The sequence below is a fragment of the Psammomys obesus genome, unplaced genomic scaffold (genome assembly GCF_907164565.1).
Source record: "Psammomys obesus unplaced genomic scaffold, mPsaObe1.curated_primary_1811, whole genome shotgun sequence".
In the NCBI taxonomy this organism is placed as follows: domain Eukaryota; kingdom Metazoa; phylum Chordata; class Mammalia; order Rodentia; family Muridae; genus Psammomys; species Psammomys obesus.
Window position 1 is genome coordinate 18,104,575 of NW_026596039.1, and position 25,793 is coordinate 18,130,367.

General features: G+C 53.9%; 1 protein-coding gene across 7 annotated transcripts in view; it reads right to left on the reverse strand.

The window, feature by feature from the left end:
* The window catches only part of Lingo1 (leucine rich repeat and Ig domain containing 1), a 175,266-nt gene that overhangs the window by 25,619 nt on the left and 123,854 nt on the right, over positions 1-25,793 (reverse strand). For all 7 annotated transcript variants that reach the window (XM_055622313.1, XM_055622310.1, XM_055622311.1 and 4 more), the window contains one exon: positions 9,001-9,233. The gene's annotated coding sequence lies outside the window, so the exon portion shown is untranslated. The remainder of the gene's footprint in view (positions 1-9,000; positions 9,234-25,793) is intronic.

A 25,793-nucleotide genomic window follows, 5' to 3' on the forward strand; every position in this document is an offset into this window, starting at 1 on the left:
AGGGTCAAGGGAGATAGGGCTCTGGGGCAGAGCTGCCAGAACTGGCTCTCAGGAGTCTGGTAGGTGCCCATGGTATGCTCAGCTCTGTCAGGGGAGGCTTCCAAATCCCTAGGTAGCCACCAGCAAATAAGGTGCAAGCCCGGCCCACCTCTCCGGCTGGCAGCCCTTACCCAGTCCTGATACCTCCAAAGGGCATAGCCCTTAAGTAGTTTCCTTCTTCTGGAGGGAAGAAGGAAATCCTAAAAGCCTGAGCTCACTGAATAAGCCTCAGGCTGGCCTCTTCTCCTGGGGGAGGGGGTTCCTCTTTTGTGTTATCTTCTGCAGATTCAGTCTGCCCTCAATATCTATCTGCTTTACAGAACCACACAGAGGCCCTGTGGGTGTCCAAAGCCACATAGCACTAAAGTATCTGGAGCCTGGGCCTCCTGATTCTCCCCCTGGCAGCTGGACCTCAAGCTTAGCCTTGGCCAGGAGCAAAACAAAGCAAAAACTTGGAGCTCCCTTCCCGCTGGCTTTGTAGCCCATGCCCAATGAGTTGGGAAAGGTTAGGGTGGTAGGAGTCAGTGGGATTAGCCATAATGGCATAGTCAGAGAACAGACAGAGGTATCCTCAAGCTGCGGCCCACTCTAGACTTTAGGGACATATCCTAAGAGAAGCATCTTTAGTCTGGGACCACAGGCCATTTATGAGGGACAGGAACTATCAGTCTAATTCCCAAGGGCACAGAGATATGGTAGAGCAGCCGCAAGAGGACAGAAGGCAGACCAGACCTCAGGGTGGGAAGCAGGTGGCCCTAAGTCCTTGGATATTAGGGCCCAGGGATGGCCACAGGTAAGAGGAGACCCAGATCTCTGGAGCAAGCTGAGGCAGAGGTAGCCTGAAGCAGCCTCCAGGCCCTCTCACATGTTCATCCAGGCAAGACCTTGATGGTGATGAAGGAAGAAACTGGAATATATGTGATGTCAGGTCGCATCCTGGGGGCAGAGGCCACATGAATTAGGTGACGGGGGAAGGTCTTTAGTGTGCATGGGATCTGGTCTGGCTGCACAAATCTATCCCCACACCCCTTGTCTACTGATCTCAGATGTGCTCTTCATCCAGCTACAGCCGTGTGTGGGAACCCCCACCCCCACTTCAGGTACCGTACTCCAGAAGTCACGGCTCTGGCTCGGAAGCAGCAAGCCAGAGGACCGTCTCTAGAGTGCCGGCACTGTTTTCTGGTGGGCTTCCTCGTTCCCACCTCAGCCCCTTCTATCACGGGATGTAGTCTATTTGTCGACAAGCCAATGGTGGGTATGACTGTGTGAAGCTTCTAGAACATGGTTTTTCTGGCAAAGTGCCCAGATTGTTCTTCCCTTGCCTGCTTTGTTGGATCTCAGCACTTGCTCTAGCAGGTCATGAAGCTTCAGTGAGACAGCTGATTCTGACCGTACTGACTGTTTTAGCAGGGCCAGCACACCTCACCGTCGGGAGGATGGGCTATTGTGAGCAGAGGGCCAGTGTGAGGCTCTGTGGGTGTCTAGTCTGGAGATATTCTGGGGATAAACCGGTGCTGTGTTGTGGATCTGTGTGCCATGTGTCAGGGTGAAATGTGTTGTCTGTCATTAGAACCAGGGTAGGTCAACTGCAGACCTCTCTACATCTCTTCCTGTTCTTTTGCCCATCAGCCACGCGCAAAAGGTCCTGCTCTCCTATGCAGGGTGTGCCTGTATGAGGACAGGGGAGTGAGGGAGGGTGCCCCGATTCCGGGGGTCCCAAGGGCAGACCTGAGCATCTTCCTCTCTCTGCCCCTGCCCCCTCCACATGTGGCATTTCTGTCACTGAAAAATGAACTTGGCATTTCTGGGCAGAAAAGCACCATCCTACAGGTCCAGTCAGGAGATGATGGAAAATGGGCCCCGGAGCAGGCTTGAGCACAGGGACAGGCTGAGCCCCAGGCTGGCTTTTTATTTGTTTGTTTATCTATTTGTGGTTTGCTTGGGACAGGGTTTTTCTGTGTAGCCACCCCAGGTTGTACTAGAACTTACTCTGTAGACCAGGCTAGCCTCAAACTCAGAGATCTGCCTGCCTCTGCTGGGATTAAAGGCGTGCACCATTGTGCCAGACTCCTAGCTAGGCTCTTACTGGTCACTTTGAAACTAAGATGTTGCCCCACAGAGGCTGGGCAGCTATCCACTACACTAAGAGAAAGAAGGTGACTTGCTTTGGTGAAACCAGGACCCATAGCAGCCCTGACCCTGGCAACTGTCATGGAAGTTTGAGTTTGGACAGAGGCTCCGGGGCTGGATTCTCTGCCTGAGCACACGGTACAGATCAGGTGGCAGCCTGAGATTTCAGACCTCAGGAAGGCTCCCTGTAGTCTCAAATTTAAACACGGTGTGCACACCGCGGCAGCGTGCTCACACCACCTGCTGAGGTGTGAGAGCAGCCAGAAATACCTGCACCCGTTGTGGTGGCTCAGCAGGCAAGTGGGGAGACAGGCCTGGTGTGCCCTCAGGAAGTCCCAGTGACTCAGACTGCGTCGCACCCCCCCCCGCCCCACACATCAGACACCCTTCCTCCCGTGCGCACAGTCTAAGAACAGGCTTGTCCAGGAGCCTCTCTCTTTCTACCAGAGCAAGGCAGGGAGGCTGCCTCAGACAACTGAGGGGGCTGAAGGGGTTTGGAGTGAGGAGCCCTGGCTGCCAGCTTGCCACCAGGAAGTCAAAGAGGTCCCCAGCATACAATGGGACGGGTGTGGTGGGCTGATGGTCCCTGCTCACTCTCCAGAGCGTTGTCCAAGTGGAAGGCAAACCTCACAGCTACCCATCCCCCCAGTGGCCAACTCTTTGCACCTCAGTTTGCCTGTGGTATTTTTCACAGCGATGAGTTGGAGGTAGAGGGGTTGTCTGTGTGTGCCTCATAGCTGGAGATAAATGCCAGCCCGTGTCTCAAGCACAGAGAGCAGACAAACGTATCTGGGGCTCCTGTATGTGTCCCCCCTTCTCCATGCCTCCTGGTCCCAGACAAGCAGCTGCTGCCTCTGAAGCCCTCCACTGTGAACCTTCCTTCTCTGCATCTCCTGTATCTCACCAGTCTTCCTGGAGATCTGGCTCCAGACCTACTTTACAGGGATTCAAAGGCTTTTCTTAAGCATGGGGTAGCTCTGGGATGAACGTGTGAGCAGGGGACCTTACTGCTATGCTCCTCTTGGGGTGGGCATGGACCATCTCCACTGGGACAGGGAGATGAGGAAGCCAGGTGTATGACATCCCAAATGCCCCTTCAGACATGCTACTCCCTGGGGCCCCAGGAGGCCCCCAAACAGCCCCAGCTCGAATAAGCAGGTACACAGGAAGACCTCAGTTTCCCCATCTGCCTGTCCTGCCTGCCTCCCATGGCGAGGTGCCCCAGGAGACACCTGCATGAGCCTGCCGAGGGAGCAAGGGGACAGGCACTCAACAGCAGGGCCTGTTACCTTCCCAGCCCTGTCAGTAAAATAGTGAGTGACCGAGGCTCTGATCCTCCCTGCTTGGGCTCCAGCTGGGTGTCCATGAAACATGTGTGAGCCAGGCATGTGGCCCAGAAGAGAACTCACCCACACACGAAGCCCCACCTCACCGTGGCATGCAAGGGGACACCCACCTGGGCACATACACACACGGTCTCACTCTGCTTCTGTCCCTCCAAGGAGTCCCACTTCCCAGTATTCTGCTGTCATGGCAACCAAGAGAGCTAAATGGGGGGGGGTAGGGGGAGAGGAAAAAAGGGTTGAGGGAGCTAGCTGTGGCTTAGAATGAAGCTGGAGGCTTTAGCTCCTCTCTCTTCTTAACACCACAAATACAGGTCACAGCTCTGTGGACAGCAGGGGGTGGCCACAACTGGGCGGAACTGATTCCAGGGATAGTCAGGTCAGCCCACTGTCCTGGGAGTACATGTCACCCCCAGCAAGCCCAGACATCTCCCCAGTGAAGGTCAGCATAGGAGCAACCCCCTTCACTGAGCTCCAGAGGCTGCTCTGTCCACCAGGGTCAGCAGATGGCCGGGGAAGGGTGGGCTCTGCTACATGTGGCCAGAGGGCAGACAGACCCTGTGAGCCCAGGGGCACTGCCAGGCCTTTCTTCTGTGCCCTCAGGTGCTACAGCCTGGATACTGCCAGGGCAGTAACTCACTTCATACTTTCCGCTGCCCCAGGAATCCTGTGCTGGCACCCCTTACCACACAGATGAGAAAACAGAGGCCAGGGAGGGCAGGGGTGTCACTCAAGGCCACAGAGGTGTGACATGTACTCATGGCTATTCATGTCCTGAAGAAGGTGGGGATCCAGCGCCCGTGTGGGCTAACCACCTGTTTACTGACGTGGAGTTGGGAGGCCAGTCTTCCTGTTGGCCACACTGTCCAAAGATGGGCAGGTTAAGACTGGGCAGCTGAGAACACCAACTCCCAAGCTCTCCATCCAGAGCTTGTCTGTGCGAGACCAGCCAGATGACACCAGGATTCAGAGCTCAGGGCACACACACAGGTGTGTTTGTGGAAGCATGGGCCAGAGCAGGGGTAAACCTGCTTACACAAGGATCTGACAGGAGGCAGAGAGTGACCAGAGCTACAAGGAGGAGAGGCAGTCCTGCAGGGAGGTATCTGGAAAGGACAGGACCCAGCCTGCAGACAAGAGCGTGGGCGTCCGAAGAAGTGAGAGGAGCAGGTATAAAGGCAAGGATGGAAAAGCTGTGTCTGAACGAGGCCCATGGAGGGACCCGAGTGGCTCTAGAGGTTGAATATTCACCACAGACCCTCCCTCGCCAACACAGGACACCTCTCTAACTCCATGCTGAGACGCCACAGGAGCCAAGAGCCCCCCCAGGCGGGGTAGGGTGGCTCACAAACATAGTGACAGTGCGACTGGGGACATGTGTCTTCTTTCAGTAGTGTTGCCTTTGAACCCAGGCTCCACAGGGCAGGCACACGGGTGGCTGGTGGGTCCCAGCGGCATCTGGGCAAATGGCAGTCTTGCTGAATGCTGTTCCAGGTAGCCCAGGAAAGGCCCCGGCAAAAACTTGCGCCCCATGCTGCCCTGCCCCCTGCCTTTCCCCTTTCTTTTCCCTCCCCTACCCCACTTTCCCATCTCTCTATCATTGTTCCTGTATTTTCAGCCCTCAGCACTTTTCCTGAAAGAGAACAGCTGGGCTGCTGGAGTCACAGAGGAAATATTTTTTTGACTACTTTGCAGATTCCTCTCCTCTATGAAAACTGACGCCACCACTGCAGACAGATTGACAGACAGACGGGAAGATAGTTATTTCCTTGCCTCCTTCTCCTGGGGTTCTGCTCTGGGGAAGGAATGGTGGTATTGGGGAAGGGGTTTGGTACTGGGTATCTCAGAGCATCATCAATCCCACTTTACAGATGGGGAGGCTGAGCCCCAAGCTCACCTAGACACAGCAGCCACTGAGTTTACAGTCACACAAAAGCCAGAGTTTAAGGAGAGCTGACTGTGTGCCAGGCACAGCAGCTGATGTGAACATGTGATGGCTTCAAGTCAGACACCTGGTTGGTGACACTTGGAGAGAGGAAAACAAGGCTCAGATGTGCACGTGGCTATTCTGAAAGCTGCAAGTGAGGCTTGACCCCACAGTTTTCCAGTCTTACCCTGGGGCTGGGCCACATTCCCACACAGATTGATGGACTGACTGACCCAATCCTGACTCCTATGGCCAGAGGGTGGGCATGCACAGGAGGCCAAGCCTACCTCAGCCATTGGTCACCCTCTTTGGTTTCAGTGACCTTACTGTGAGAAGAGGAGCCATAGTGCACTGAGTTTCAGGGGCCACACAAAGTGAAGTTGCACCATGAGTGACTTTCCCAAGGGTCACTGTCCCTGCCTAATTCTGCAGGACTGGAGGCCTAAGGCAGGACCCTACTCCCTTGGACTCCTAGTGTGCTTCCAATTCCCCTGCTAAACAGAGGATCTGAGGAGGACAAAAGAGGCCTGACCTAGGACTTAGGTCACTGCTAATGTCCCCAGAATCCTGCACAGCTTCTGCAGGCTCTCCCCTTTGCACCCATTATTGTAGGCCTTTGTATCTGTGTTAAGTGTGTGCACGTGGCGGTCAAAGGTCAGCCTCGGGTGTTGCTCCTTAGGCATTGTCTGCCGTGCATTTTTGGACAGGGCTTTTCATTAGTCCCTGTGTGGACTAAGCTGGCCTGTCGGTGGAACCCAGGCATCTGCCTGTCTCTGCCTCTCTTTCTTTGGGGATGTGGATACGTACTTCCATGCTAGATTGATGGGCCTCAGGTCTTTGCGAGCACTCTATCGACTGAGGTATCTCAGTAGCCGTGTGGTAGACTCTGCACAGCCCAAGTCCAAAGTGAGAGTGTGGCTCAATGACAGAGAACTTGTCTAGCATGGGCAAGGCTCTGAGATCACTCCTGGACCAGAAGAAAACAAAAATCACACACACGCACGCACACACGCACGCACGCACGCATGAATGCCAGGGAAGTGCCTTCAAGATACATCTGAGGAATTCCCATCACCTGGAGCAGACATGGGACTTACAAGGACAGAAGTCTGAATTTTCCGAAGACTCAGCATCCTCCTTGGATGCCCAATGTGTAAGTGTTTTAACCACACAGTGGGAATGCTTTTGGTCAACCTGTGGCCTAAGAAATTGCTCATGAATCCAAAACAAACAGGCTATGTGGTACTTGCCTGTGTTCAACATCAGTGCTATTCTTGGTAGGGCATAGGAGTCTGTTGAAGACATGTCTGGAGAGTAGCCTTGGAGAGGACAAAGTTGATGGCATAGCCAGGAAGAATAACTGAAGGACACAGAGTGGAGTGGGGACAGAGGAAGCTGGGGACAGATAGTTTATAAGTGCTCCGCCAGCTGATGCCAAGAGCATGGGTTGGGGGAAGGCTCCAGTGGAGAGATCAGAAACCAAGGCAGCCAGGAGGGCGGTAAGGGCTTTGTGGGGCCCTCTGAGCTTACCAGCTCCCAACACTGTTCATGGTGGGGCAAGGGGAGAACTGGGGAGGGGTAAGAGAGAGGTACGTGTTCCCCCACTCTGTCATGGCTCATGCAGGAAGCGATGGGAGGACAGAACAGGAGGGGATGAAAGGCTTAGCTCCAGCCTTGCTCAGCCACCAGGCGACCCTGGCTTCTCATTGGAAACTATAGAGGTGAAGGTACCCATATGGAACTACATTACGCCGGCTGGGGGAGGGGCTTGCAAACTGAAAAGTGGCGTGCAGATGAAGAGAAGGGGCCATGCCTTCCCTGTCGCTCTGCTGGTGAAGCACCAGGAGGCCAATTTGCTGTCTCCAGTGTGCTGTGTAAACAAGTGCACAGCATGTGCGCCTGTGTGTGTGTGTGTGTGTGTGTGTGTGTGTGTGTGTGTTTAAGATCAAAGGCTCTTGGAGACTATGCCATGGAGCCTAAAAGTGAGGGGGGCATTTCAAGATAATCTTAAGAGCAGAAAGAAAAAATTATTATGTGTCAAAAGGAATAGGGAGGCTTAAATGGCCCCCAGGCGGGACACAGAATAAAAGAGTCCTTGCTGTTATTTTTTGATTGTGTCCATGCTGGGAAGACTGGCAGAGGGTCGCCATGGCAACTCTGGGCATCCAGCAGGGGGCAACCTGGACCCTGCAGGTGTTGTCTGCGCTGAGCGGTGAGTCAGCCCGTTGGAGTCGAGAGACCAGGTCTGGGTCCAGTCCTGGCAGAACCCTCATCCTGAATTCCAGTTTCCTCCTATCCTGGAAGTCCCCTGAAGGGTGGGGAAAGGACAGACAGGAGTTGTACGGTGGAGAGGCCAGATATGGAAGTCTCAGGGTGGGGATGCAGTAAAGGCAGTGTGAAGGGCTGTCACAGGGGAGGAGAGAGGCCTTGTGTAGAGAGCACAGAGGATGGGGCAGGGGAGAGCTGGGTAGGCTGGAGTGTGCAGGCTTGGTGCTGGTGGCTGTCAGCGGCCACCCCTGAGCTTCTGCTGAGACAGTGTTTCCTGGACTGGATCTAGGGTGCATTTAGCCTCAACGGTGGCCTCCACGGGTCAGGATCAGACAGAGAGATGCACAGAGCAAGAAAACCTTCCCTGGGAAGACAGCTGTGGTAGAGCCGCCAACACATGCACACTCATACCCAGAAACAAGCTGGGTTTTTCTGCTCGTGTACGTCCGCACATGTGTGCATACGGAGGCCTGAGGCTGACGTCAGGAGTCTTCCTCCATTGCTCTCTGCCCATTTGTCCAGCTAGCCAGCATGCTCTGGCGATTGTGGGCAGGGATTACGGCCTTCTCATGGTTTTGAGGATCTGGACTCTCTCCCTCACACTTGCATGGCGAGAACTTCATCTATAGAGCTATCTCTCCTCCCCACAGAGGCCATGTTTAGGGAGCAAACTGGAGAAAGAGTGAGCTTTCTGTTTATGAAAATGAAATTGCAAGTTCTGCCTCCGGCACCCCATGCATTCCAGAGCACGACACTCAATCAGTATGTTCTGAGTAAGTGAATGATGACAGAGACTGAATGAACAGCGTTCAGAAAGCTGCATAGGAAGCTAGGAGGCAGTTAACACCTTCCCTCCACTAATTTGCAGGCTGGTATTGAAAGAGCTAAACAAGCTAATGAAACCCAACTGATCTAAAAATGGCAGGTGCTAGTGTTGCTGGGAGGCTAATGGAGTCTGAGCGTTGCGTGGCTTGGGCTGTACGCAGAACTATGGACAAATCAGAAAACATGGCCCTGGCTCCTTCTAGAGGTCAAATAACAAAACCTCAAATGTGTATGAAGTTATGGTTGGTACTGGGGCCATCTTGACCCCGGATTTCTCTCAGTCATGGTTGGCACTAACAAGCAAGAGCATTGATGCACGGGCCCTCTCTCACTCCAGGTTCTTGAAATCATGCTACGCAAACAGTCTCAAAAGGTGAACAAGCGCACATGAGCTTCTGGGCACTCGGTCAACAGAATTCCCCTAAGACAGTGGTCCCAGTCAGGCCAGTACCCTGTTGACCCCTTTACCTGCGGAACTGGCTACTTCTGTCCAGTTTGTGTCCAGGGAAAGGGGCTCGATGCTTTTAAGTCTTGAAGTCGTTGGGTTTCTGAATTGATCCTCAGGGATTCTGGGCTGAGGTTGAGCAAGAGAGGCCTCGGGATGCTTCTTAAACTCCGGAGAAGTCAGGGAAATCCAGAGTGGAAAATCCAGAATCCATTTCTCCTTCATGCCAGATCCCAGAGGGAGGCTCACGTGACTCCTGAAAGGCAGGCACAAATAGACCAAGGAGTCAACCAGCATGAGGGCAGGCTGTGACTCATTGACTTCAGGCAAATCTTTTGCTTTCTCTGAATTAAGGACTGAATAATGGGACAGAAGCATCCCTCACAGGGCCACTGCGGGGATCAAACAGGAAGGCAGGCACAAAGCGCTTCATCAACGAAAAGTGCCAGAAGGAATTAGTGCTACTCCTGCTGCTGAGAGCGATTCATTAGGTCCCTTTCTGGAGTCCCTGGGGACCCAGAAGCATCTCCAGGCTCCCAGAACTGCACCATGAGACGGTGGCTGACAGCTATTCTGTCTTTTCAAACAAACCTACCACTTCTCTTGCCCGTGGCTGCAGCTGGAGAAGGCACGTGGTGGTGGCGGTGGCGGTGGCGGTGGTGTGTGTATGTGTGTGTGTGTAGAACAAGTAAATCATTTCCCCCATGTCAATATATCCTCTAGGTGATGTCTGTCACTCATCTGGCACAGATACTAGCCTTCTGTCCCTCCATGACTGAGCTCCTGCAAGGCAGAGCAGTGTCTAGCACATAGGGCCTGGCTAGTGGGAAAAGGTCAAAGGCAGGGAAGAGGGTAAGGCCCTCACTCCCACTGCAGTCTCCTCAGTTTGAGGAGAAGTGCCTTCAGAACACCAAGGTCAGAAGTAGGGATGTGGGACTAGGCCCATCTCTGAATTGGGAGAGACTGAAACCCAGAGAAGGTCACAGCCCTATGGCTGTAGACTCAGGTCTCATCTGTGTCTCCCACTGTCCCCTACACACCAGGACTTACTCACTGGTCTTAAACTCTAGGGCACACCTATGCCAGGGAGAGTGGCATCTTTCTGTGAATCAAGAGGCAGGTCCCCAGCCAAGTGGGATACCCAGACCCCCTAGGCCCTCGCAGTGTTGAATGGAACATTTGTTGAATAGAATCGAATTTACTGTTCGATTGCAGGAGATGTAATTTGATCTGGGTCTTATGAAGTCCTTAATAGAGTTAAGGTATTACCAGGCTCTGCTGCTTTTTCATTTGCTACAAGAGGTTCTGGGCTGGAAAAGGGACTCAGCAGAGTAAGGAACCTGTCTGTTCTTCCTGCCCCAGCTGCCGTCATGCCATGCCCTGGGGAAGTTGCCATCTGTCTTCGTTCCAAAGCTAAAGGTCTTTATCTCTGTGGTAGGGATTGTCAGTGCTCATAATTTATCTGAGAGACATGGCCAGGAATGGGAAGGGAGGTGGGTCCCCTTAGAGTTGGGGGCCCAGGGGAAAGGAGCTCACTTTCATTAGTTACATTCTGTGTGTTCCCGTTAGTTCACTCAAGGCTCACAGCATCCCTGTGTGGCAGGTGCCTGAGGCCATCGTGAAGGGATGTTTACCAATTCTCTAGGTGATTTTTTTTTCATTCTTCAAGCTTGTGGCTAAGGATTATACTTCCTTGTCCCCTTCAGAGTTACATGTGGCTTGTGACATGCTTTGAACAATGAAACTTTAGTGGAAGTTACATGAGTCACAAGAAAAACTGGCCATGCTTCTTCCCGCTGCCATGGCAACTGTGGAGGTACATGTTAAAATGGTGGCTAGCCATCAGCCTGGGGTCTTGAGTGACGAGGAGACTAGTCTGTGTAACTGGCAGAGAAAGACACCTATGTTGTTTGAACTCTCAGGAGTTTGGTTATTGAGTTTGATGGGTACCATGCCACTATGGCCCCCCTTTTACAGATGAAGACATAGAGGCTGGGAAAAGTCCCACAGCGTGCTGTGGGAGCCAGAGGGGGTAAGGGGTAAAGACAGGACTTAGTTCCAATGCATGTGGTGCCAGGGCAGTGTCCTTGCCAGGCTGTAGTGGTTACCGCAGCCTGGCCATATGTGGTCAGTGTTCCTAGGCAGTGAGGACAGGGCCTGAAATCACTGTCTGCATCTCCTCTTCTGCTTCTTGCTGACTATTGTGCCCTGCAGTCTTCACAGTGGTCTGCTTAGAAATGCAAGATGGTGAGGCCTGAAAGTCAGAGGTCAGAGGTTGGACACTCTGAAAATGCAGCTCCCTCTAGTAGGGTGACCTGGATAAATCTTTTCTGAGTCTCGGTCCTCAAATACTGCCATTCTCCCTGGTCATTTCAGGAAATAAGTGAGGTTTTGACACATGTAGAACTCTGCTGTTCCTGGAGGCAGAGTCCACAGCCCCACCTCTGTACCCCACAGTCTCATGGGAAGAAAGCCAGATGTCCCTCCTTTGGAGCCCCTGGGCACCCTTTCATCTTATGGGCTCCTCCCTGGCCCCTAGAAAGACAGGGCAGCAGTGTGGCATGACCTGCCTCATGCCTGGAGGAGTGGGATGGGTCTGATTTGGCTCTTTCTCACTATCTGCCAGGGTAGTTACTCCCCGGGGCTTGGTCACACCAGGCCCCATACCACAGCCCTGCTCAGGTGGACATTCCTTCCAGGACTGGCCCATATCTCTAATTCACCTGTTGCTGGAGCCACAGAATGACCCTGCCTGGGCCTCTCCCAGGCCCACAGGAAGCCCCCAGCTTGGTGATATTAGCCCATTGCAGGGATAGAGTTTGAACAGTGGAGCCTGCACGTTCCAATTTTAGATGCTCGCTATGTCGCTTTTCAAAGCTCTGAGCAACCAAGGACAGAAATGAGAGAGTACAGACCTCAGAAAGGGTCCAGAGAATCGGGGATGTCAGGAATGGGGAAAGGCCATGTGATTTAAGGAAAAAAATCTACTCGAGGCCAGAACTAGTGATCAGAAGGGATCCTAGAGGCTGATTTGGCCCTGGGCTGAGCTCAGGGGAAGAGTGGCCCCTGATCCGTCCTCACCAGCCCCAGACAGCCAGCTGCTCCCTCAGAGCTGTCAGCCTGACTCTGCCGCTCTCCCTCCTTGCCTTCCTCCACCCCCTTCCCCTGCCCTTTTTCCCTTCCTAAAAACACAGAGAAATGGGATTCAGAAGCCTACACTGCCTGCAGAACACAGTTCAGCCTCCCAAAAGAGGAAATGCCAATGTGCGGGTTCTCATGGCAACTCCAGCTCCACCCCCTGCAGCCGCCCAGCGCCCATATGGTGAGATTCGAGCAGGGCGCATTGACTCAGCCAGCCCTGGGTCTAGCTGGGGCTGCCAGGAGAGGGCATGTTGGATTCTTCAGCTGCCCTTTGGCAGCCCATGCAGGGTCCAGCATGGCACTCAGGACTCTCTGCGGGCAGCAATGAGTGGGTGTTTCCAAGGTGGGTCTCTCCTCCCTCTGCCTTTGCTCTCTGATACAAGCCCTGGACTTAGGCGTTTCTCAGGAGGTACGGAAGAACATGGGGAACAGGAGAGCCTTATTATTTTTCTTCTTTCTGGCAATGGTGCCACAATGCCACAATGGCGGCCCTCCCCACCAAGCAGTGGTGAAGGTGCTAGAGCCCTGACCTCTGAATGAGGAAGCAGCTCAGGCCTTAGCCGAGCTGCCCTAGGGCACCACCCCTTCTGAGGGCACCGCTCCTCCCTAGACGCAAAGCTCCCATGCCCACGGGGCAGTGGCTGCCAGCCTGCCTTCTAGACAACCCTGCTTTTCCAGGCCAGCTGGCATTTCCCTGACTGATGTAGTGAAAGCCAGTGCCAGGGCTGGGGCCTGCAGGGCTGGTAGCTAAGGAGTGTCTTCTAGGCTTGGCACCCAGCTTTCATCCTTTGCTGGGACCTTTGGTACCAAGAAGCAGAACAGAAGGAGTGTTCCAGTCCTGGGTCCTTCCCACCTCCTCCTCACCGGACCCCAAAGCAGCCTGGGGGTCATCAGCTAGCCCTGGGCCGTCTTCTTTCTCGGGCAGGTGTGGCAGAATGGTAGGCCAGGCTGAAGAGGAGTGAAGACTGACCAGTCTGCTCCCCTTGCGCCCCTTCTCTCTGGAGGCTCTGAACCGTAAGCTTTCTATGTGAGCTCTTGCTTATATCTCTCTTGTTTCTAACCCTTCTAGGGGACATTTCTATACATGTCAGGGCCAGAGAACCCCAAAGGCAGTAGGCCAGCCCCTACAGGAACACATGAATGGACCTCACAGTGTGTAGGTCCATGTACAAGGTCACACAGCAAGTCTGGGACCAGGAGCAGTGTAAAGCAAAAGCCCGTTGTCTCCCAGCCTAGGCCCTGCTCAGAGTCCCATGCCTCTGCCTTCAGTTATGCCTCCTCTCGACTAAAAGAGGGATGGATGGGTAGATGGGGGCAGGGAGCAGGGACTGTGGAACAGATGGGCTTGGAGGCTCTAAGGGGGGGCTGAGGGAGGGGGAGGAGCCCTGGAGAACCTGGAACTCTTACAAAGTTGCGAGTTAAAACATTCTTCACACTCCCGCCTCCTTTACTGTTCTGATGAACCAAGACGTGACAAAAATGTGTCAGATTTTTTAAAAAACCACACACATACACAAATGCCAGGCCTGTAGCTGCCGCCCGCCCAAGCTTGGCCCATCTGCTTCCGGGGGTGGAAGGGAAGAGGCCTTAGCCGTCGCACCTCACTCTGGATGCCTCAGTCCTGGCCGGCAAATGGCCCAGGCCATGGTGGGAGGTCTTGAGGGGAAGGCCCTGCCCGGGCCTACAGCCCGTACCTCAGCTGCACTCACCCTGGAGCACAGTACTTAACCTCTTCACTCTGACCTGGGTGTAGCCTCCCTCGCACCTGCTGCAGTGGGGGGCCCAGAACTTGGAGAGCTCTTACTCAATGTGCAGACGGGAAAGAGTCAGTTCACTCAACAAACACCAGCTCAGCCCATCAGGCAAAAGAGACTCAGTGTTGGACAGGCGTGCCTCCCTGGCAGAGCAAGGCCAGACAGGCACAACTCAGCAGCTCTCGAAAGCGTGTAGGTAGACTGGGGCCTTCCAGGAAGAAGACAGCTGGGCTGGCAGTGAGGCCTGGAGAGACACTCAGCTGGGCCTCACGTCACTGCGAAGGGCAGGGGGCTTCAGCACAAAGTTCAGCACCCTGGGACATCGGTCCCTTCGGTAGCTATGCTAGGTTGTGTTGAGGAAAGATGTCATGTGGTCATAGCATCAAAGGTGACTATGAGCCCAGAGGCAGCTGGGGCAAAGGCTGCAAGTGAAGGGACAAAAACTAGAGTCTGCCAGGCCTGGCAGACCCCTGAGGGCACCATTAAGAGTGCCAGGCACTGCTAGAGGGCATGAGTGTGTGCTTGCTGTGGTCAGATATGCAGAGGAGAAGCGTCACTTCTCGGAGCCGTTCATGTCTCACCCTCGTTTTCCCTTCACCGTCACTCTGGAGGCCAGCCTGGCCCAGGCCCCATGTCAAGGAGGCTGCTTCTTAAGAGTCTGCTTCAAAGGCCTTAATACCACCTCTTCTGAGAAATACGCTTGAACTTGCTGAGACAAGCAGGTGCAGTAGGCCCAGCATGGAACTTTCCCACCAGAGGACCCCTAGGCAGGGTTCAGGAACCTTCATCAGAGCGGCCACCCTGCCAGTTCCCCTTGTCACTCTGATATCAAAGCCATACGACCAGATACCATCCTAGGTGTGGACACAGGGGTTCAGAGAGGACAAAGAGTTTGTCTCACAGCACGCAGCAGTGGACAGGTTGGGGTCAGTTCAGAATGGTGCCACCTCTGTCTGAGTTCAGAGGCTTCTGCTGCAGAGCGATGGGTAAGTTAGATGGGGTAGGCTGCAGCATGCAGCGCTGGGCAAATGCGAAAAGTTGGCCATGGCTGGGAGACTTCGAATGGAAGTCTGTTGGATCAGTTACAGTATATCCAGGTAGCCTGACCTTGAAAGCATGAGGCTGGAAAAGGCTGTGGGTAGCCTAGCAGTGGATAACCAGCTTCTTCCAGGGGAGTGCTGGGAGATGAGACAGCTGAGTGGAGGGAGAAAGGGGCCTGGCAACCTGGATGGGGGCAGGGTGGGGTGAAGTCCTGGAGAATCAGCAGCCCCTCCCCACTCCCACTGCAGGTATTCAGGGGCAAGCTCCTTCCTGAGGAGCAAGAGTGGGCCTGGTTACACATCCTGGACCTCAGCCTCCCCATTGCAACATGGGATCTCCGTGTCAGCTCCATTTGAGGCTTAGAGATAAGCCCAGAGTGTGGTCAAGAGACCACAGTCCCCTGGCCCCAGAGACCAGGCTGGGGTGCCTGCGATTCCTCAGTGGGCCCGTGTGGTGATGCAGCACCCAGATCTCCTCCAAGGCCCCGTGACGTCCTGGGATGAAGTCTCACTGAACCCCACCTGCCCATGGAGAACTGTGACCCCAAGCAGCAGCATATCCCTTGCCCTCCCAGGGACCCATGCAAATGCCTGCATGGCCGGAAGAGCTCACAGGGGAGCTTTCTCCTCACTCAAGTGGGAGTGGAAGGAGAGGAGGGGAGGCTGGCCCCTGCCTCACTCCCCCATCCCTCAACACCCTCCCTTCCTACTCATTAGAAATCCATCTGCGTTAATGGATTAATTAAATGATTTAACATGTGCACCGTGTTAGAGCAGTGCTTGACACAGTAAAAATCGAGCAATGGTGGTCAGTGACACTACTGCAGTGACATTCCTTCATATCCCACAGGCTGGAGAAGCCCTAGAGTCACATACTGCTTACGATGAATTCGGGGTTTTTGTTTTTTGTTTTTTCTTTTTTAAACCAGCTGGTTTTCCAGCTCACCTTACCCTGAGACCGGCCAGTTCCGGGCTAAGAGCCATTTTGGATTTTGTTGAGTGGAAGGCAAGGCATGGGCCTCTGAGTATGAGGTCCAGGGGACCATCTCTAAAGGAGGTGGAGGGGCGAGTGGCCTTTGGAGACTAGAGTGTGCCCTCAGTTCTTCAGGGGCGGGGTTTGGGGGCCAGTATGTGCAAATGTAGGGAAATCACATCTTGCTGCACAGGTGTTCCCAGGGCAGAAAGAGGGAGTGGGGAGGGGCTCTGGAGGCAGCTGAAACCAGCTGCCTGCTCCCAAGGTGCTGAGCATTGCAGGAGACAGGGTAGGCAAGGGCGATCGGGCACAGACAAGGAGGAAGCAGAAGCCTTCAGCTGGCATATAGGAAATGAGATGGGCATGGGTGTGACGAGAATGGAGATTCGGGGTGGGAGGAGGCTGAGTGGATTTTCAAACAGGTCTGGGGGAAGGCTGAAGAGAGCCATCTCCTTCCTTCCCTGAAGTCTTCAGGGCTGTGCCTGCAGGCTGGGGTGTCCTAACCCCCAAGATGGCTAGCACTAAGAAGGCAGAGCCGCAGAAGAAAGCCCAGAAAGCCTCTGGGTTGACAAGAGTGGTGGGATGAGATTAAAGCATGAGGCTCTGTGGTCAGGCTTAACCAAAGTTCTCGGACATTTGGAGACTAGCAGGGACTGTGGGAAGCCCAGGGTCCAGAAGGGAAACATGGGCTTCTCTTAGCCCAAAGCAGTAAGTAGAGCCTCCTCGGGCAGGAGTGCCACTGTAGACGGCCCCCATCCACTGTGAGGGAGTCAGGCCCACTCTGGGACAAGCCGCCCATGAAATGGGGATAACACTGCCTACCATGCCACGTGAGGCTCCAAATATGACCCAGTTTGGTCACTGTCCAATCCCCTGGCCGGGCTACCATCCAGGAAGTGATGCCCTCAACACAACATGCAAGGCACGAGACAGCCTTTTGCCTTCACAGGCCCTAGGATCCCTGTCTGGCCCAGGGCTGAAGATGGGAAAGTCCTGAGGTTCTTCCATGGCAGACAGGCCACTTCTGTCCCCTCCTTCTTGAGCACTTCCTGCTTTTGACACTGGTACACACATGGCAGACGCCCAGCATCCTGCATGGCCTGGGGCGAGGGCAGAAGACAGGCAAAGCAGGACTGGATGACAGGCACATTCACGCCTTTCCACCTTGTCCCCGTGATCAGGGAGCTGTTCCTAGGTCCCTCGCCTGAAGGTCCAAGGCTCCCAGTGCTTACGATGAATAAAGTAACACTAGTAGGGGGACAGCATTGACACTGTGACGTCTGTCCTCCTCCTCAGCTGCCCCTGCTGCCTCCAGGCCAGCTCCCATCCAGGAGGCCTCTGAGGACAAGGCACAGCCTGACTGTCTTGCAGGAAGTGAGAGAAAGGATTTCCTATGTGGGTCATCCGGCAAGAAGGATGGAGCAGGCCGGAGGCCTGAGGGACAAGAGGGCAGAAAACAGCTTTCGCTCAAGCTTTGCCTGGCAACTGGGCCCCCAGTGCCCCAGCCCAGGGTGCCACTCCTAAGCGGTGGTGAAGGAGGGGCCTGCCTGCCTCTCCATGGACTGACGCTAACACTTCTACCCCCGCAGGGTCTGAGCTCTCTGTTCCAGGTTGTAAGACCGTTCTGAAGCCAACGAACCCACTCCTGGGTGTGTTCATGCAACCCCGTCATCACACAAGTGCACACAAGTGTCAGACATACACACGTCCTGTGCCGGGAGGAGGCAGGTGCCACACAGGGCTCCGGACATAGACAACGAGGCGGGCAACTGCTGTGTCACCACACTCGGGGTGATACCTAGCTTCTGAAGAAGGCTGAAGGGTGTTTCTGGGAGTCACCTCAAAGCCCAAAAGACATGCTGAGGATCTGTCTCACCTCCATAAATCCTAAGCTAAAGCTTTCCTGAGCGACATCTGGACAAGCCCCTTGCCCCCTATAGGCATCTCCAACCAGAAACACTGCTCTTTCATTCGCCAGGCACAGGTGACACCCATGAACATGCCCTGGCAGAAGGAACGAGAGATTGGCTGGGTCCCCTGAAGACTGTGCCAGGGTAAGGGGTGGGGGAGGGGAGGCTTCTAGCTGAGAACTCCCCTGAATGCAGTCTCCCAGCTAAGAAGGCTGTACTAGCCAAAAAGCCCATCACCCTCTCCCATGCACACTGCCTCTCCTAGCTGAGCCAAAGCCCTGCTCAAGCTCCCTTCTGAAGCAGCAGCGGTTTCTTCAGCCTCCTCCCTACTTCCTCCTATGGGAGCCCCTTCCCTGATGCTTCCTCACCAGACTACACTCGACCACCAACAGAGCCCTCCTCTTTGCTTTGGCCATTCCTACGTGGCTCTGGGGCCACAGACTAGGCTCACTGGGGGCAGTCACAAACCCTTGTCCCTCAGACTCCAGAGGCTGAAATGAGAGGGTCCCCAGGGGTAACAGAGTGCTTGTTAGCAGCCTCTGTGACATATGTAGAGTGGCAAAAGTGACCCTCTAGTCCGAGGGCCTGCTTAGAGGACTAGGACCTTGGCCTTGGACTGTAGCCAGGATCTGCAGCCCTGAGCATCAGCTGGGAGGATGGGGGAGACTGAGGAGCCCATTCTGGAAGAATGAACCAGATCTATCCCCACCTACTCCCCAAACTGTGTGTGGAGTTGTGTGTGTGTGTGTGTGTGTGTGTGTGTGTGTGTGTGTGTGTGTGTGCGCGCGCGCGCGAGCGAGTGAGCAGCCCTGGCAGTTGGAACGGGAGGGAGGAGGCTTGCTTAAAGCCCTGGGAAATGAAAGAAAAATCCTCCCAAATCCCCGACTGCCGTCACTAATAGCTGAAATATGCTCTTGACAACAAGGTGAAAGGCCCTGGATCCTCCAGGCCTAGCTGAGAGAAGGGGTTGAGACCTTGGCTGGTCAGGGGTTCATGGCCCATGAGACCCTCTGGCTCTCCTGATGGCTTCTTCTAGACAGTGTCTCATAGGTTCTTGTGCAGCTGCTCTGGAAGACATCTAGAGGGCATGCAAGGGCAGTGTATTCACCATGGTTCTCAGAGATGGCTGGCAAGGCTTTGCCAGCCTAACTTGTTCCCTCAAGGTCCATGTCTTTCTATAGGGCCAGCCGTTGACAGGTCCCCTGCAAGTTGGCTGGGCCTGTCTCCTGGACTTGAGAGGACCATGGGAGGCACCGGGGAGAGACAGGCCCAGGAGCAGCAAGTCCCTGTAGCCCCCAGCTATGGGCGGAGGGAATGGAAGTATCCCTGTAGAGCTGGCTGCGGGCCATGCCTCGGTTCTTGTGTCCACACATGGCCACAGACTCCCGCTCCCAGAACCCATGCTGAATCCTATTGCTTATGTATTAGCATATGCATTAGCATAATGCATGCATGTATGATGCATTGCATGCAATGGGCCCTACGTGCAACTGCCTGAGCCCTGTGAGAATGGGCAGGGCCTGCTTGCTGCTTTTGTGGCCACTCTGGGCCCCATGGTTATGAAATAAAAATTTCTGAGATTAGCCACTGGGTGTCCAAGCCAAAGCCTTAGAAACTGCTGGGAGACAAGAATCCAGGGGAAGCCCCTCATCACCTGATCAGGCTCGGTGCCAGGCTGGTGTTCTCTGTGAACTCTGCATTAATACTTCTCCCCCAGGCCTGTCCACTACGAGTTCTGTGTTGAACCCCAAGAGCTGGAACCCTGGTCTGACCAAGGACTTCAAATGCCACCGAAGGGGGCAGCTGCTCACTTGGGAGCTTCTCGTGCACAAACCGATGTTCCTAGACAAAGTGATTTGGGGCAGAGGCAGGCAGAGGCTCATGGGAGACCTTGGGATCCAAAGAGCCTGCTTCCTGCTGCCCGGCTTAACTCTGCAATCTCAGCAGCTATTATAACCTCTTAGCACCTCAGTTTCCCCACCTGTAAAAACGGAGATGGTGAGTGGAGAATCCAATGCTTGCAAAATGTTTTGAACATAGTCTGCACAGAATAAGCACTCAAAACCAGGCTGGGACTGGAGATGGCTAGGGCAGTGAAGTCCTGTTCTTTTAAGCACAAGGCTCGAGTTGTGTCAATAGAACATGTTAAAACAAACCTGAGCATGGTGGCTCTCACTTGGAGCCACATGTGCTGGGAATGTAAAGGCAGGCAGATCCTTGGAGCCCTATGGCTGGCCAGAGTAGCCCACTTGGAAGCTTTAGGCCAGTGAGAGATCATCTCCAAAAAGAGATGGAGATGGACAGTACTAAGGAATAACACCTATTTCTGTCCTCTGGAGGTCTCTATAAGCACGTACACACATATGTGTCTACACACACACACACACACACACACACACACACACAGAGTGAGAGTGAGAGCGAGCGAGAGCGAGCGAGCGAGAGAGAGAGCTGTACTATTTTATTTTAACACTGGTCCAGGTGTCAAGCCCTGGGTAGGCCAGAGCCAGTGGCAAGGAGGAGGCAAAGTTGGACTGCTGGGTGAATAACTCAGCCTTTCTGGTAGTGGTTGGCCTGGCTTCCTCTGCTCATGGCATTGAAGAATCTAGTGATCTGGATAGCAGGGTATGGAGACAAATAGTACCACGATGGGAGGTTGCTAACCCAAGCACTCTCTGGGTAGGAAGAACAGAAACCTGAAGTGGATGGACCAGGAGGCTGCAGGTCTGGGAGAATTCTTTCTCCACAGGGGAGCAGTGCCTGCTTTTCTGAGGAAGAGCTGTCCAAGCCTAAGTGAAGTTGGCTCAAGGGAAGGGAGGCCATCTTCCCTGTGCTAAGGACAGAGGCTGAGTGGATGCTCTGTCACCTCCAGAAATCCAAAAGACCCTTGATGGCATCTCCCAGGGCAACAGGGGCCCTAGGCAGAGCAGGCAGGACTTGCCCAGAACTATGGTTTGGTTAGGCCAAACCATCCTGGAAGAATGAGGGTGAGGGGGTAAAAGTTCCAGGAATGGGCAGGATGGTGGGTGCTCAGGGGCCACAGTGTCTGTTGGAAGAGATAGTGGCAGAACAAGGTAGAGAAGGGGGCTTGACTCTCATCATATAAGACCCCTCACTTCTTCTCCCTCCTTTAGTCCCCCCCATTAGAGTATCAGTGTGACATTAACAGCTGACATTCATAAGCTCTTCTTCTTGTCTGCCAGATCAGCCTCAGTCAGGAAGAATGGCTAATTACAGCCACGATGAAGAAATATCAATAAGATTGGCGGCACCTGGTACCTGCCTGTTGGAGATTAAGAGATTGCTGGGTCCATCTCTCCAGGACACTGTGACTGGGAGGAGAGAGGAGAGCTAGTGTGGGGAAGTGAGCATCTTCTAGCTTGGGCTATCCATTTCCCGGGCAAGGACTTCTCCACCAAGGCCCAGGGCTGGGCCTGCACCAGGAAGAGGATCTGTCCCAGCCCCCATTCATCAGGACATCAGGACTCTGCCTGTCTAGGCCTCAGTGTCACCTTCTGCCATATGAGTAAAATTCTAGTCCTGTCTGTTATTTTGTCCTTTTTTTTTTTTTTTTTTTTTTTGCCAGAGCTGAGGACTGAACCCAGAGCCTTGAGCTTGCTACGCAAGTGCTCTACCACTGAGCTAAATCCCCAAACCCTCTAGTCCTATCTGTAATGTGTAAAGGAGAGAGTGAATGAGGGGCAAGAGCCAGGCAGGGGGAGGAGGAGAGGGTGCTCTATAAGCAAATGCAGGAGGTTTATGGACTATGTCAGCCACAGGTTGAAGCAAAGGTGCCAAGGCCACCAACAAAGGGACAGGCATGTCCCAATTTAATGAACTCTCAGAAGAAAATGTCATTAACACTCTCAATCAGGTACTAAACTGTGATCATAATTAAACGGACCCTGACAGCCCCACACCAGCATGGTCTGCTGGCCCTGAGCCTGGGAGCTGTGAGGGCTTTCAAGACTTCCAGGTCATACACAAACTCTGACCAGACTCAACTGCAGGCCATCTCTTTGCTCGAGAGAACCTGAGAATGCCATGTGTGGGGTCAGAAAAACAGGCTCATTGAGAAGCTTCTGAGATGGTCAAGAGCAGGCACAAGAAACATGTGCTGGATGGTCATATATGAATCAGGGTCAAATGCTCTGTCATTCATGACCATGTACAGATGAGAAAGAGGCAAATGCACAGATGCACGCACTCAAAAACACAGACACAGGGAGACACATATTCGGATGTCCAACATTCTCTCTCTCTCTCTCTCTCTCTGTCTCTCAAAGCTGCTGAAGCTCCAAGATGGACTCTCACTGGCCCTTGGGTCCCTCTCTGGTGATAAGGAAATAAAAAGCCCATGCTGCCTCTGGATGCACGTGGTCTCCCTAGCTCTGGCCAAGCCATGCAGCAGCGACTAGGATGGCTGGGAGGCAAGGCCCAGAGTGGCCTAAATATTTCACAGGAGATTTTGCCTCACAGAAAATCCCTACTTCGCCTCTGTGCATCTCAGGGTATAATTACCCATTAACTGGCAGCGCAGAAACCTGGGAGTTGGCACTGCCTCTGGTTCTACAAGGCCCTGGGAGCTCCTGGCCAGGCCTCTCCCAGCTCTCACCTGCTTGTCTCAGAGCACAGAGGAGAAAGCTGGGTGTCACCTTGGAACATGGAGTATCCTAGTTTAGAGTCACCTCAGTCCTGGGTTCTCAGACTGCCAGCTTCCAAGTGAGAAGGAAATGAAGCTAACCACTGAGCTTCCCTTTCTCTCTCTAGTCACTGTTTCCTGGAAAAATGACAGGGAACACATCAGGCAGGCACTCGGGGAAGGCAGACCCTGTGGCTGAGCCTGGTGACCATGACCCTGCTCTCAGAAACTCACTTCTTCCCTCTGCAGGCTCTAGAATATGTTCCCAGGGATGAAGTTCAGCCCAGGAGGATCCCCTCCAGAACACCTTCTAGGATTCCCAGGGCAGCAGCCCTCCATCGCTGGTTGCAATCAAGGGCTGATACAGCAGCAGCTGACAGCGCCTGAGGGCCTATGTCCAATGCATCCAAACCAAGTAGGGTTCAGACCCAGCAAGTCCACACCTCAGAACGGACCCAGCAGACTCACAACATGGCTTCAAACAGACCTGGGCTCATGTGCTCACAACAACACTATTCAGAACCACTCTAAAGTGAAAACTACCCAAAGGTCCTCCGATAACTGATAAACAAACGTGGTTCCCATGTTGGGCCAGTACGCAGCTGTGAAAATGATCAGCGCACTGGTGCACACCGCAGCTTAGAGGAACATGGAACAGTGGCGCTGAGGGCCAGGAGCTCCTGTGAGTCCGATTTGAAACCAGAGTGGGTCGGTGGTGGCCAGAGCCTGAACACAGGCGAGAACGGGGAGGCACTGCTCATGGGTACAGGGTCTGTCTGGGGTGATGAAAACACACTGGACTTAGATAGTGATTATGGTTTCATAATCTTGTGGCTGTCCTAAAGACTATTTCAAATGGCAGCTTTTATGGTATATGAATTACATCTCAGTTTTGTTTTTTTTTTTTAAACCAAGTTGCTTTAAATAGAACAAAACACACGCACATATGAGGCCTCTAATGTTTTGCCTCTCGCTTGCACATTTGTTTCCCTCCCAGGCATGGAAGCCCCTGAAAGGTGGTAGTGGAGCCCAAGGCCTAGCCATGGTCCTAGAGTCGCCCACCAAGAGCAGGCAGTTGGCTGGGACAGTGACCACACCAATGCGCTACCCAGGATGTACCCGCATGCTGTACCTCAGGCTGGCACCAGTCCAGAGACATGGCCCTAAAGTCAGGTGGCAGGCTGGCTGCAACACTGGGGAGAAAAGCCGGACCTCGTGTGACCAGGCTGTCACAGCGCTGGCACAGATGGGCATCTCTGCCATTGTTTCCTGACCTGTGGCCCTCCAGATTCCCCGAGCCTCAGCGTCAAGTCTGCTCATCTACCTGGCAGTCTTCCTCTTCAGAGATGACATTCACCCAGCCCTTTCTGCCCTTCCCTTTACGTAGACTCCCTTCAAACTCTTGCTCAGCTATGCTCTCGGGTACCAGGCATTTCCTCCCTCCCCGGAAGCCTCACTTTATCACTTCCTGCTTCTCTCACGGGGCATCCTCCCCTGAGTACTTGCTGTATTTTGGGGAACTTGAGTGCACCTAGCTGCAGGCTGACCCTAGGACCTGTCAGACCTCCAGGCTGACCCAGGACCCACCAGACCTCCAGATAGAAGCGAGGCAGCTGGTGACTCAGGGACTGGTGACCACCAATGAGCACCAGGTCAGGGGAGGAGAGAGGGGGAAGGGAATGGGGTGGAGGAGAGGTTGCTTTTAGTCTCAGGGTCCCAGCAAGACTAAACCAGGTCTAAGAGAATAAGAACAGTTGGGTGCTGGTTATCTTTACATATGTGATGGCCACCTGTAGACACTGATCATTCATGAGCAGAGAGAGGTAAGGGGAGGACGGATGTCCCACTCAGGCAAGCAGTCCCCTCTGTCCCCTTCCCAGAGCATAGCTGCAAAAGCAACTGAGACTTTGCACCCCCTGGGGCTATCTTAGTAAGCCCTGATCCTATATATGCCTTGAACCTTGAACCTGACTCTGGCGGCACACGGAGCCTTAGGCCTCCAGGCAGGGTAGGTGGACTGGCTCTTGTAGAACTGGAGGAGATACCAGATGGCTCACTCTCTCTCCTCCCCCTCCGAAGGGCTGGATGACAGATCTGAACTGTGGGTGTTGGAGTTGGGTCTCAGCTGAGTGACTGCTGACAGCTGGGCCCAGGGTGGATCATGAGTGGCTGATTTTCTGACCTTCCGGAGACCAGACACACAACAGGCCTCCTGGTACTTGGTGTAACAGGTCCCTAGTAGACACCAGCCCCCTCTCTGAGCCCCACCCCGGGCCTCTTGGGGCTGTTGCTCTCCTCCCCCACCTTCCCCCATGTGGTCCAATCACCTCTCTCTCCAGGGGAGCCTATGAACTGCCAGGTGCACTCCCCAGCCTTTCTTAACCCAGATACACCTCAGCAGGCACCACTTGGTCCCCTCAGCTGGCTGCCAGCTAACCCCTCGGAGGTGTTAACTGATAATGAAGACGTTAGCTCTAAGCTGACGTGTAGTTCGATGCCAGGAGTATTTTGGTCTCTCCAGGTTGGTTTTGGAAAGGGGAAAACCTTCCAGACCTAGCCAAATGGCAGACAGGGAGGCAGGGGTGGGGGTGTAGGGGACAGTTGGTGCTAGAGCCTTCCATCTCTCTGAGAGGAACAGAATATAGGCCTTCTAGTTTTTAAAAGCACCCCAAGAAGGAGGCCCCGCTAGCCTCAGTTTCCTTGTGAGCAGATGAAGAAACAGAAGAGTAACCTCACAAAACTGTGGTGCCAAACGGCCAACTGCAGTGAAGCTAAGGGCATGTGCTGGGCTCAGGAGAGCGCCTTGGCCCGTCACTCCCTTCTCCCCTTTCAGTCCTGTCAGCGTCCCCACTCCTTGCTCCTCACACTGTTCTATCAACCACTGAGGCTACTCTCCCAGGTTCCAAAGTCTTTTCCCAGGCAGAGGCAGAAGGTTGCTGCATGGAAGGAGAGCACCTTCCTCAATGAACAGCCTCGTGTTGCCGCCTTAGTGACAAGTGTCCCCCAAATACTGAACAGGATACCCAGTAAGTGGAGCAGTTTGGGAGGAACAGCGTTGTTGGATAAAGTATGCCGTGGCAGTGGTGGTGGTTTTCTGTGAGTGGTTGACCTGTGATCCCTCACTTCCCGTCCCTGCTGACCTGTGATCCCTCACTTCCTGTTCTTGCTGACCTGTGATCCCTCACTTCCTGCTCCTGCCTCACTTCCTGTTCCTGCTGACCTGTGATCCCCAGCTTCCTGTTTCTGCTGACCTGTGATCCCTCACTTCCTGTCCCTGCAGACCTGTGATCCCTTGCTCTCTGTTCCTGTTGACCTGTGATCCCTCACTTCCTGTCCCTGCTGACCTGTGATCCCTC